Source organism: Siphateles boraxobius, unplaced genomic scaffold (genome assembly GCF_051911475.1).
Source record: "Siphateles boraxobius isolate OS27281-9 unplaced genomic scaffold, OSU_SipBor_1 22, whole genome shotgun sequence".
Classification (NCBI taxonomy): Eukaryota; Metazoa; Chordata; class Actinopteri; order Cypriniformes; family Leuciscidae; genus Siphateles; species Siphateles boraxobius.
The window spans coordinates 40,725,001-40,738,874 of NW_027508833.1; the positions used below are offsets into that span (position 1 = coordinate 40,725,001).

The 13,874-nt window shown below is 44.1% G+C and overlaps 1 protein-coding gene and 1 long non-coding RNA gene across 11 annotated transcripts in view; both read left to right on the plus strand.

The window, feature by feature from the left end:
- meis2a (Meis homeobox 2a) overlaps positions 1 to 13,874 on the plus strand; it is a 76,596-nt gene that overhangs the window by 11,042 nt on the left and 51,680 nt on the right. The gene's annotated exons all lie outside the window — the stretch shown is intronic.
- On the plus strand, positions 122 to 1,907 carry LOC143747391 (uncharacterized). Of its 2 annotated transcripts, none has more exons than XR_013206724.1 (2): positions 122 to 331; positions 1,075 to 1,907. It is a non-coding gene; the product is annotated as an uncharacterized LOC143747391 (long non-coding RNA). The 2 variants fall into 2 exon arrangements; XR_013206725.1 differs by having other exon boundaries at positions 1,105 to 1,907.

Consider the following 13,874-nt stretch of genomic DNA (forward strand, 5'->3'; position numbering starts at 1 on the left):
ATATACTGTATAAAAGGTGTAAAAGTATAAAATATATACATATATATACTAATATACAATATAGGCCTGGTCTATATTGTAGACCGGGACAGAGAGTGTGACAGTACTAATACGGGACAGAGAGTGAGACAGTACTGATACGGGACAGAGAGTGAGACAGGACAGAGGGAGTGAGGCAGAGAGTGAGACGGGACAGAGAGTGAGACAGGACAGATAGTGAGACAGGACAGAGAGAGTGAGAGAGACAGGACAGAGAGTGAGTCGGGACTGTGAGAGTGAGACAGGACAGAGAGTGAGACAGGACAGAGAGTGAGATGGGACAGAGAGAGAGGTGAGACAGAGAGTGAGAGTGAGACGGGACAGAGAGTGAGACAGAGAGTGAGACAGGACAGAGATAGTGATAGAGTGAGACAAAGAGTGAGACGAGACAGAGAGTGAGACAGGAAAGAGAGAGAGGTGAGACAGAGTGTGAGACAGACAGAAAGTGAGACGAGACAGGGCAGAGATGGACAAAGAGAGAGAGAGAGGACAGAGAGTGAGACAGGAAGAGAGAGAGGTGAGACAGAGTGTGAGACAGACAGAGAGTGAGACGAGACAGGGCAGAGAGTGAGATTGGACAAAGAGAGAGAGAGAGGACAGAGAGTGAGATTGCTCTCCATCGTTTGTCATTGACGATGCAGCTATTTAGTGCGTTTGTAGCTTCTGAACGACTCTATACTACAAGTAAAGACTATTTATATCCATTTATATATATCCAAAAAATTATTTAAAAAGTATCCAAATATGTGCAGACTGTTTTGATGGGGGCCTGTGTCCCAGTACTGATGAAAGACTAGAAACATCATGCATTGAACATCTGTTTATAATGAAGCAGAGGAGAGAGGGAAGAGAGTGTTATTGATCATTCTGAAGTTATAAGTACCAGTGAGCTGTTCTCCTCACTGCAGTTATTGACTCTCTCTCACACTGGATCCAGTAACGGCTGGTCGATACGGGCTCACACACTTACGGTACGGCATAGAACTGCCTTGAAGTGATCCGGTCAAGCTCCGGCCCAAACCAAACATAGGAGAGAGAGACAGGACAGAGAGAGATACAGGACAGAGAGATAGAGACAGAGAGTGAGATAGGACAGAGAGTGAGACAGGACAGAGAGAGAGACAGGACAGAGAGAGTGAGACAGGACAGAGAGAGACAGGACAGAGAGAGTGAGACGGGACAGGGAGAGTGAGACAGGAGAGAGAGTGAGACAGAGAGTGAGAGACAGGACAGAGAGAGACAGGGCAGAAAGAGTGAGACAGGACAGAGAGAGACAGGACAGAGAGAGTGAGACGGGACAGGGAGAGTGAGACAGGACAGAGAGAGACAGGACAGAGAGAGAGACAAGACAGAGAGTGTGAGACAGGACAGAGAGAGACAGGACAGAGAGAGTGAGACGGGACAGGGAGAGTGTGACAGGACAGAGAGAGTTAGACCGGACAGAGAGAGACAGGACAGAGAGTGAGACAGTACAGAGAGAGACAGGACAGAGAGAGTGAGACGGGACAGAAAGAGTGAGACAGACAGGCCAGAGAGTGAGACAGGACAGAGAGTGAGACAGAGAGTGAGAGACAGGACAGAGAGTGAAACCGGACAGAGAGTGAGACAGGACAGAGAGTGATAGTGAGGTTCTCTGGTGCAGTAATGTAGTCGTGAGTGTGAGACAGGACAGAGAGAGAGACAGGACAGAGAGAGAGAGAGAGAGAGAGAGAGAGAGAGAGAGAGAGAGAGAGAGAGAGAGAGAGAGAGAGAGAGAGAGAGAGAGAGTGACAGGACAGAGAGTGAGACAGGACAGAGGGAGAGAGTGAGGTTCTCTAGTGCAGTAATGTAGTCGTGAGTGTGAGACAGGACAGAGAGAGAGAGAGAGAGAGAGAAAGAGAGAGAGAGAGAGAGAGAGAGAGAGAGAGAGTGACAGGACAGAGAGTGAGACAGGACAGAGGGAGAGAGTGAGGTTCTCTGGTGCAGTAATGCAGTTGTCCTGCAGAGCGCTGTGACCTTTCACCCCAGCCAGCAGAACAGACGCCTCATTTCTCACATTCTTGCAATTATGTTCACGCTTGAAGCGCTTGTTCACTCTCAACACCCGCAAGACAGGACAAGCGTGAGTTCCTAAAAGAACGTTTTTTGGCTGGAAAGTCTGTGTGTGTGAGAGAGAGAGAGAGAGAGAGAGAGAGAGAGAGACACAGTAACATTTAAAACAAATTTATTGAATTATTATTGAAATTTATTCAGTATGATCTGTGCATCAGTCTTTTAGTAATAACTAAAACAACCAATATTTAAATCTCTTAATTCATTACAGCACAGGATTATTGTTAACCTAAACTAAAACTATAAGTGCTATAACTAAGACTAAAAATACTAAAACTATACAGAAGTATGAAAACTAATCAATTGACAAAAACAACTTACTAAAACTAACTAAAATGAAAATGAATGTATATAAAAATGTAATTAAGTCTACTAATAGTATATCAATAATACGTGCATGAAACTGATATATATTTAGAACAACACTATAAATACTATATCTCGTATCACCGTTCTACATGTGTAATCACTCAGCTCTATGTTAAAAGCATTATAGACATAACAGTGTGGTTTTCTGTAAAGCTGCTTTGAAGTTATGTGTATTGTGAAAGTAAATTGGACTTGACTTAGCATCAGTTCAGTCTGTGTGAAATCAGACGACAGCAGCATGTCTGTCCAGTGTTAATGAGTTAATGGAGCTGTCAGTCCATCATATATCTTTACATACATGAGTGTGTTCAGTGTCATCTGCCCAAACACACTCTTTCTGTTCAACATCAGTTCACTGGGCTGAAGCAGCTGAGAGTTTTCATTTGACTGACTGCAGTGCACACACACACACACACACACACACACACACACACACACACACACACACACACACACACACACACACACACACACACACACACACACACGCGCGCGTGGCAGGTCGTGTATAGCAAACTTTATTATCTTCTCTAATGTTAATGTGTATGCCAGAAAGAGACATAGAGAAATGTAAAATATCAGGCACACACACAGAACTGCACTAGGACCCTCACTTTGGTTCTTGCACATCTTTGTGTGTGTTTATGTAATTGTGTTTAATGGGGTTTCCTGGCTCTGTAGATGAACTCTTTCTAAACTCAGTACCGACCCACAGCGAGAAAGACAGACGATGGGAATCAGGCATATCTCATGCGTTTAATTGAGGCAGATCAGTGATTATTTGCAATAGAAATATTGTTCAAATCTTTAATAGTTTCTGTGCTATATTCGTATGATATTGCTCATATGAATATCCAAATATATGATACAGCTTTCATTCTTCTGGTCAATCATATATTAATGGGGGTAAAAATCCGTTTAAAAGAGGAAAGTGAAATCTTTGTCAAAGTATAGTTAAAGTTACCGCATTCCTTGCATAAGCTGCACTTTATTTGTTCCATTTTGTTTTAGAATTTTTAGAATTTGAAAGATAATAAAGATATTGTTTGATAAGTGAGATCTCTGATTGTAGTCCATGAAAGCAAAAAAAAAGTAGTGTTTGAAAAGTCCTTGAAAGTCCTGGAATTTAATTTGACAGTATCTGTACGAACCCTGCGTCTGTAGCGTCTGTAAGCAGCACAGGTCATGATTAAACACTGCTGGTGACCATGAAGAGCAGTAAACCTCAGTGAGATGAATGAACTCAAGGGAATACCTTACATGCCTGCTCCATTCTAGCGGCTTGATTTGCACTGCGCTGGTCCTTTAACCGCTGCTGCGCTGAGTGTTTTTTGGGCTCTTGTTTTAGCATGCTGTGCCTGAGGGGGTCAGCCAAGAAGTCACCCTTAAGACGTGATAATCCCATCACACTAGTTTTCCCCGGATAGCATGAGCGGTTCTGCTCTCTGGAGAGTCTGAGCCTTGTTTCTGTGCTGGTTAGGGGTTACTGAGGCCAGCGCTGTCTAAAGCAGGGCTTCACAACCCGTGGGTCGTGACCCAAAAGAGAGTCTCAGGTCTGATGGGACAGCAGGAACAAAACAATGATAGGCGATCATTAGAATACCACATTTGCGTTAATTCCCATTGTAGAGAAGCACTCCTGTCAGCTAGACTGCTGATTTTGTCAGTGAAGTAAGGTCACCTTTATTTATATAGCGCTTTTTACTATACAGTACAATTGTTTCAAAGCAGCTTTACAGAGATAAATAATGCAACAAAGTTTGTTTCCAGAAGAAAATAGTGTCATAGTCCAGCTTAAGTAAGTTCAGTGATGTTTCATTTGTGTTGTAAAAAAGTTATTAATTTAGTTTATTTATATATATATATATATAGCCACTCTGGAGAAAACCGTGATGTCATCGTCCAGCTCAGTTCAGTTCTCATATAATGGTGTCAATGCAGGAGATCAATAATATTGTTGAATATTAAATGAAATGTCCCCAACTAAGCAATGGCGAAAAAGGCGACAGTGGAACCAAAACTCCATCAGTGGCAGAATGGAGGAAAACCCTCGTGAGAAACCAGACTCAGTCTCAGTTATCCTCTGGCCAACGAGCAACAGTGTATGATTATGATTCAGGAGCATTACAGGTCAGAGGTCAGATTGGATTGGAGCATTCAGAATATTTTGTCTATTGAAGGTGTGCTTATTTTGACCTTAAACACGTCTCCTGTGGTATCCGTCCCTGTTTGTCAGACGGGCCTTTACTCCCTAATCCCTCCCGCCTCCTCCCTCCAAACACCCAGAATGCTCGGGAAGGGTTAGCGTTTGGCGGTGTGGTCTCTCAAGCGCATCACAGCGCTGATGCCCTACAGGTATCTCTCGAATGAGTGGGCAGATGAGAAAGAGATGCTGCCTTCCCAAGCACCGCTAACGTATTTATGCAAAATTTTTTGGGCATTATTGCAGATAAGCTCATTTTATAGTCTGATTTCCGCTCCCTCGTGTGGCATAATGAGTCGTCGAGCATGGGGGAGCGTGTCGGGGAAGAGCACCAGTCCATCGGTCCGTCTGTCCGCGTGCCGAGCACACCATCCTGACGTTCAGTTTGAGGAGATTGGGATAGAGGGGTTTGAGACGGCGGTTAGTGCTATTAGCTCTTGTTATTGGAGGCAGCCGTCTAATAATTTCTAATTACCCTAAGGAGGTATTAGGAGTGTTAGTCAGCAAGGATAATTTCTTATTTGCACGCCTGGAGCGGTGAGCTCTCTAGAAGAACGGAGGCTAATGTGCAACAAAACAAATCAACGTGCCACGCAGGGCTGCGGGCTTCAGGGAGGAGGCCGAGATAACGCTCATTATGCATCATGATAATTCATTTAGAATGTTATCAATTTCAGAATGGAGGCTTGTACTCACGCACACATAAGCCATTAAAAAAGCATGAGGAAAAGAGGCTGCTGTTCAAACTCTGCCTCCTGGTCTGTTCAGGTAGCTCCAATTACACACTTCCCATGTTTAAAGGGCTGTTGAATGTTAAAAGCTGCCTCCTCTCTTCATTTCCTCTGATCTTGAAACGTATTTCATAGCGAAACACGAAATAAAATGTAAGACGGGACTAAGAACTGAGTGAGTGTTTCATACCAGAGTTTGCAGCCAATTGTTGAGGACTCATAACTGATCTGGGTGATCATTTCAGAGGCACGTTTTGTGAAAGAGGATGACGACAGATATGCTTTTTCTTTGTGCACTGATGAATTGTTCACAACAATACCAGGAGCATGCATTAAGGTACTAGGGTTAATTTGACTTTCTCGCTCCTGAGACGCCTGTTCCCGTGGGGTTTGTTCTCGGTTCCATTTGGTTTTAATTGTGGCAGCACAGCAATACTCATCTTTCTCCTCATGAAGTTATTCGTACCCGCTGTTTCCTTCTTTTTCTTCTTGAAAGCATCTTTCCCCGTCCCCTCAGCCTAGAATGACTTAATCTCTTGAAACAATTGGAGGAAGTTTAAGGAGAGACCGTTCAGATGTCTGAAATGAAATACCAAACAATGGCATCTCGCGATAGCAACCGATTTTCCACATCCTCCAGTGGAAAAACTTTAGTAGTCATGAGGGAAAACGCAAGTGTAGACAAAGCACAAAACCAAACAAGACAAAAAAACATGTTGTGTTTAGCGGTGTTGCGGGGTCAGGCCTGCATTGTGTGTTTCTCGCTGGGCCATGGTCCTCAGACAACAGACTGTCTGCGGGAGACATCTGCGAATCCGACCTGCCGACCCTCAGAAGCGCTCTGAAGTGAGGGAATGCTGCCTTTAGCCCTCACACGGCCCGCAGGACAAACTCCAGCGCTATTAAGAAACAGAGAGAGAGACAGAACAAGAGGGAGACAGGCAGAGCCGGCCGAAGCGCGTCAGAATGGTTTTGTTTCTTTCTCAAAGGCCTCGCGGTCTGCGTTCCTCCTCAGATGCCCATGAGATCGTTTTCCTTCTTTATGAGTAAAGAGCATCTCGGTGCTGGAGAGGTTACGCTGGCCTGATGAGGAGCCACTGTTCACAGCACCTGCTGTTGGGTGGGCCGGCATCCAAGTGCATCGTTGTGCGCTAAATGAGACACGTTCCCCCCGCTTTCCGGAGGCTAGAGCGACCTTTGGCTGAAGATCTTTGCCGTCTTGTCTCGGTTCGTTTCGTTCTCCGTCGGGCCACTTACGCCTCGCTGGGGTCGCTGGGTCAAAGCACAGTCCGCTTCCACTGAATTCGCCTCTTTCCTCGATGCGTGCAACACGTGCATTACAGTGAAGAGAGAAGCTGTTGTTTCTCTCTCTTTCTCGCTGCCTTTGATTTTCCTGATGGTTGAAGTCGTTGCCTCCGCTCAGGAGCTTTAGGGGAACGGCTGCATCTGCTGTTGAGGTTTTACAGGAAGAGAAAATTGAAAAATCAATAAAAAGCCAAAAAAGAGTGAGACAGAAAAAAATACACAGAGGGCGAAAAGCAAAGCAGATAACAGCTTTGAAGAAGCAGACAGATAGAAGGCTGCGTGTAGATTTGAGACGTGTTTTTGGACTAATTCAGGGGCAAAGGACGATGAATTTATTTAAAAAATGTAGTATAGGCGCCACATTCGTACTCCACACCTGCGTTTTCAAAAATGTCTTTGTTTTATGAAGACCAATTAAGCACTCACGCAATGTGAGACAAGGACTTATAGAAACTCCGCGGACGCCAGAGTGGCTGTAATCTGAACCTGCTGCTGGGAAACATTAGTTAGGAATGAGCATCTTCCTATATGGTTTCAATGCAGAGCTGTTGAGTCCATTGAATGATCATTAACTAGGTGAATTCAGCACTTTTTCACCTTATTCAAATGGAATAGGTTTCTGAGTTTCCCTAAAACACAAGAGACAGTCAATAGAAAACTCATCACCGACTGATTTACATAACTCTCTCTCTCTCTCTTTCTCTCTCTCTTTCTCTCTCCGTTAATGCAGTTCTGCTCATTATTTTTACATTTGTGGAAGAGTGCTTGAACACAGGGAATGTCTGTGGGAAGGACAGCGGGCCGCGGTTATTGACTTGTAAAGGAGCGGGTAGAAGTGTCTGGATAAGACGCGAGCTTCTCCCGCTCTTGTAAAGCAGTATCTGATTTCTCTGCTAGTTGGGTCCCCAGAGGGGCCGCTGGGCTGATGGGAGCTCACAGCTGCTGCATAGAAGAACAAGTGAACACGTGAACTCTGGAGGTGTTCCCTACATGGTGAACTACTTTCAGAGGATGCTCGTGCTGATTACCGTATCTGAATATGGGCAGGTTTTCAATCACAATCCAGTCACTGGGATGTAATGGTGGTGGTTGAGGAGAGATGCGCTTTGGGTGTACAGTAGTACATGTGAAAGCGCTATATAAATGCCTCAATCATTCATTCATTCATTGAGTTGCCACGTGTATCAATAGTTGGCAATACCCAGCCCTGGACTGCGGTACAGCGCCACCAGAATGCTGACTAATTTATGAGTGCAAACTGCACGTGTGCATGCGAGAGAGAATCAGAGGAAGTTTTCATTGACTCTACAATGAGGTAGCCGAGGCCGATGGGAGGGGGCTCTTCACAGTTTGAACTTCATCAGGGGTTGCTCTTAATCAATACACTATCGGAAAAAGAATTAATTACCAAAGCAGAATAAAACAGCTGCATTTTAAACGGAGGCTTCATCAATGCTTTAATCTCCTGCTTTCAGCTCAGGTGCCCTGAGGAATCGCACTGACCGCGTGTAATGAGGAACTCAGGGACTTTCTCTCTCTCTCTCTCTCACACACACACACACACACACACACACACACACACACACACACACACACACACACACACACACACACACACACACACACACACACACACACACACATCGCCCTTCCTAAACTGTATCTTCATCTGTGCAGAACCCCTCCACTCCGCCACATTCCCTTCCCACCAAATTCCAGTCTTCCCAGGGATGAGGAAGGGTATTAATGTGGAAATCTCTGCTGTAGGGCCGCTGGAAAGAGGCACACATTCCTGAAGTGAAAGGGACTGAACTGTCGCCCGTCCACGGCCCGCCCCATCACCCACACCCCCGCCCCACTCTTGAGCACTCCTCCACGCTGCATTTCAAGTAGGGTTGAGAAGGGGTTATGGGTGATGAATTGGGTTTTTAGTGAGCTCATTAGGAAGCCAAACAGAGTCAGAACGCAGCGGAACAGAGTGGGGCCGCAGCGCAGCAATCAGTTCTGCTTGCTTTGTTCTGTGCCTCCAGGACATTCGTGAGCCAAGGTTCAGGGCAGACGGCTGATGAGAGAGGCCTGCCAAACAGCCCCTGATCTGATGGTTGACTTGTTGGTGTAGAAGCTTTAATTTGTCGGCTTCTTCGTGTCTCGTGTCCGCGGTGTGCCCTCGTAAGCCCGGCGTCTGATGCCTGGCTCTGGTAGGATAACGTATGTAATAACTCCAAGGTGTCTGTCGAGTCTGTGTTTGTCTGAAGGGCAATTGAGGGTGGAGAATCTCCATAAATACAGGTTTTGTGTGCTGATGTGTAGAATCTGACCCTGTGCCTTCAGAGCAGGACTTCGATGAGCGGGTTAAGGGTTTTCTGTTAGAGCGGTGTCGTGTTAGCGGCCCCTAAGTTAATAACTAATTATCTTTGCAATGGAAGTGAATCAATCAAAACTACATTTTTCTGGACAATAACTTTATTCTAGAGCTGCTGGAAAGCCTAAACAATCTCTGTTAGTTTAATTTCCTATTATCACTGTAAAGCTGCTTTGAAACAATCTATACTGTTAAAAGCGCTATATAAATGAAGGTGACTTGACTTGACTTGATTCTCTCTCTGGAGATTAAGTATATTCCAGCACAGCTTTGTCTTTCTCTCTGCTCGTGTTCACGGGCCATAGAAATCCTGTTTTGGTGAAAATTGATGTAATTTGCTGTAGTAATTATCTTAGTAATTAACTCTCTAATGACTGCGGTGTGAAAGTGCTGTGGCTCTCATGTGCGCAGTCATTATTTGCTCTCCATTGTAATACAAGCTTCAAAGTGTGATGATACTGACTGGAGAGAGGGAGAATAGACTTGGATGCACCTCAATAACCTCTGGGGCCAATTATTGTAATTTGATTTGGACGGCAAGCTGCAGGAAGACTGTGGGGTCGGTGGGCCGTGCAGCGTGTGTTTAGGGGTGTGTGAAATCTCTAGACTTTCAGTCCCTTCACAACAAGACTGCTTTTTTTCCTCCCTCAAAAGGAAGATCTCATTGTTTCTGGACAGCAGATGCTCCCTCACACACTCGCCAATATCAATCCTAATCGCAGCGACAGTAAACGCACCGGTCTTTCCGCCCTGCATCCGTACAAGTTTTTGCATTAGTGTTGAATCAGTTGTCCTTACAGCACAGGTTCACGTGCAGCTTCCTTTAACCCGTCTCTCGGGATGTTGTTTCCCTGTGATTGTCTTTCACACGGGCCAGAAGCTCAGAGATGCAGGAAACACTTAATGTCTCATAAACTCATCAGAGTGATTAGCAGACTAATGAAGAGACGAGACGCGGGGCGGCGGGAGCGCAGCGCTACGATCACAGGCGGCCCCTCCAAGGCCCTGTTTATGATGTAATGAGATAATTGCCGTTACAGGTAGCAGGTTAATTACACGTGTAATTACTCAAGCGCTTCAAACTGGCTCTTCTGAAACACTATTGGCATGTGATTATCAACCTTTTATTTCAGCTCCTTTTATTTTCTTCTGTCGTTCGCGAGGTGGGTTTGTTCATGCTGAAAGTTTTTCAAAAAATGTTTCCCTTGATGACTCTCGTTTCACGCATGTCACCTCATTTTAATATTCGGTAACACTTTATTTCGATGGTCCCTTTAGATATTCTGTTGACTATAAGTAACTTTGCAACTACATGTCAGCTAACTCTCATTAGAGTATTAGTAGACTCTGCTTAATATCTGATAACTCTTTATTGTGATGCTCCTCAAACAGACACTATACTGACTATAAGCATAGTTCGAATTACAGGGGGTACTGGGGGGTACTATACCCCCCAATGAAGACCCAGTACCTCCCAAAGGGACAGAAATATCAGTTTTGGGGGGGTCAGATCATTTTTCTGATATTGTGAAAAAATATAATTAGAGTTACAATAGGCTACAAGTCAACTCCTATTTTCACTGTAGGAACATTTTAATGTAAAGCGATTTCAGACACCCCTATTGTGGACCGTACCATTTTTAACCACCGTGGCTAGAAGCAACGGAGATAGAGAACGGTTTGCTGCTGACCTCCATGGATAAATGTAAGTTGCTAGCTGACGTCTAGCTTGTTGATTTTACAACCTTCATTTATTAACGTGTTTTGTTCTTTCATAGCTCATGTCACGTCTTCATACATTGAATTACCGGCTACTTACCTGCTACTTACAGGGCTGCCAACTCTCACGCATTGAGCGTGAGACACACGCAATTGACCGAATTCTCACGCCACACCCCCGATTTCTCACGCTTAAGTGTCAACCCGGTAGGTAAAATGCCTGAAAGATGAGTTTATCTATATATCTACCTGTTGAGCCACACACACCTACCACCCCCCCCCCCCCCCGTTGGAGTCGTCTCACGCCAAGCTAAACTCAAAAGTTGGCAGCCCTGTACTTACCCACTGAGGCTAGTTAAGTGGACCTTAGTTACCAAGGTTAGTTAGCAAGGTTAGGTAGCAAGATAATTCTCAATTTAAATCAAGCTTTACATTGTGGTGAGTTAAAATCAGGGGCGGATCTACAAACAACATTGTTAGTGTATTAGAGGCGTGGGCGCGATCGAACTGTGTGTGTGTGTGTGTGAGAGAGAGAGAGAGAGAGAGGCGCGGGCGCGATCGAACTGTGTGTGTGTGTGTCGTATGACTAAATCTGTTCATATTTCCTCAAAACTCACTAGAAGACATCATTTGAGGGGTCTTTTTTTTTTTTTTTTATCTCCTGGGGAGCAAACCCCCCAAGAATTGCTTTTTCACAAAGTACAATTTAAGTATAGACTACACAGACTGTTGATCGTGATTACACAGAGAAAGGGTCCACAATTCACAAATTAAGACCCTCACCATCCAAAAACCCAGCTACATCTCTGATTTGACTCCCACTCCGTGTAATGTAGGTGTAGAGAACAAAACACATTCAATGAAAACCGTAGCATTTTAAATTATGAATAATTCCCATGGCCCCCCTCCTGAAACCTCATGCCACCCCTTTACCACCCCAGGTGGTAGTATGGTTTTTTATAGTATGCTCCTTAATCACATTAAAGATTGTGTTGATTTGACACTGACTACCATAGACTACAATGGAAAATTGGTTTCTGTTTATACAGTATATGAGAGGGTTGGGTCTTACCTCCAGGTCTTATGAAATCTAAAAATAAACCAAATCAATATTTCATGAAATAGGCAATAGGCTTCTTGAAAAGGTATTACTTTTACTAGTAATTAGAATGGTATTTCAGTGCACTTAACTTCTAACTTTTGGGAGTTGATCAAAACAGTTCTCTTTTGGATATATAATAACAATGAGATATTCTGTAGCTTACTGATTATCAGTTTGTCGCATGTTTAGACCTTGTATGTGTGTTGCGCAACACATGTTGCACTTGGCGATCACGGTGGGGATTGATATGGTAGTGGACCATGATGGTCATAGAAGAAGTGAAGGGGCAGTACCCCCCAATTATGGTGGGGTAATTCGCACTCTGACTATAAGTATATCTGCAACTACATGTTGACTTATTCTAACCCTACCAGTCTACTAATACTCTACTAACACTATAATGAGAGTTAGTAGACATGAAGATGCAACGTTACTTATAATCAACAGAATGTGTTAAAGAGACCATCAAAATAAAGTAAAACCTAATTTTCTCAGCACAGGATTTGGAAATTCTGAAATCTGCGGCAATCCTGGGATGACACCGACATGATTGAGTGTGTGTGTGTGTGTGTTATTAAGCTGCTTCCTCATACAGGCGTCTAATTAAAGCGGTTTATTCCACTTCATTTACAAGCAAAAGAGAAGCTTTAGTTCTTCAGTGCAAACAACCGTACATTACATGAGCAGGAAAACAATACGGCGAGAATGACTCTGAGAGTGCAGCTGCCCGGGACGAGAGTGTTTGTGCAGATGTGTGTTTGTGTGCGCGTGTGTGTGTGTGAGTGTGTGTAGGTTATTCAGCACTAAATGAACTCCTGCTTGTGTATGATGTGTTTTTTTTTTGTCTATTATACTAGTCTATTAGTTCAGCTTCTAGTCTGCTACTAGTCTCAAACTATTCTGCAAAGTGAGGTGTCATGAACACAAGTAAACACTGAGCCACTGACTACTTCTCTGGATGAGAGGACCGGTGAAAGCGAGGAGCCGCATTAGGCGCAGGGTTCAGTGTGACGCTCTCCGCACTGACCTGTGTGTTTGTGGGTGAGTGCAGCGGTGTGGATCACTGCTCTCCAACACGAGCTCTGAGAAGAGCAGGAACGGTCCTGTGGACGCCGGCTCAGTAATTAGAGTCTTTAAACTCTGACGGCACTGCCTCCACCTTCATGCCCCATTAGCCTGAAACAAATGTCCGAGACAAACAAATCAGTGACTGCACCTCTCCTCAAGACAACGTTTCAGCCAACTTCATGTGGCTTTTTAGTTGCAGTTCTTACAATTGCATGTTATATAATCACGGTCTACTTCTGAAGTCTCGACAGTAATGCTGTTCTGCTTAGCCTAACCCTAACCCTTTAATTGTTACATTAAACAGCTATTTCTACCCGATTTTATCTATGAACATTTGTGTGTACACATGAGTACATTTCGGTTGTGATAACACTTATAAGCCACGTTATAGAGAATATAGTCACAGCTACAGGGTGTTTGGCTATCCCATCATCCTCTCTAAACTGCTCAAAGTGACTGTTATAGACATTAAGGTGACATTCTGTAAGGTGTTATAGACATCGGGCTGCTTTGAAACAAATGTGTCTATTGTGAAAGAAACTATACAAATTTTAATTGACTTCACTATGTAACAATCTCAAGTTGCTTTCATCAAATAGTTACCGTGTTATAAAAGACATATAATTATGAAATGTTAAATGATGATTTAACATCACTAGAACACTGGCTAATATTACAGCTGATTTTTTTTTTTACAGTTATCTATGTTATACGGGTCAGTGAGGCCCAGTTTAATGTGGATAAACACTGTCTCTCTCTACAAACTCATGCACACACACACAGTGGACATGTTTGAGCCAGATAGAGGGAGATATGGAGCGAGCGAGCGAGCAATAGAGAGAGAGAAAGGGGGCATGTTTTTTCCTTCTCCAAGGGCACTGCTTT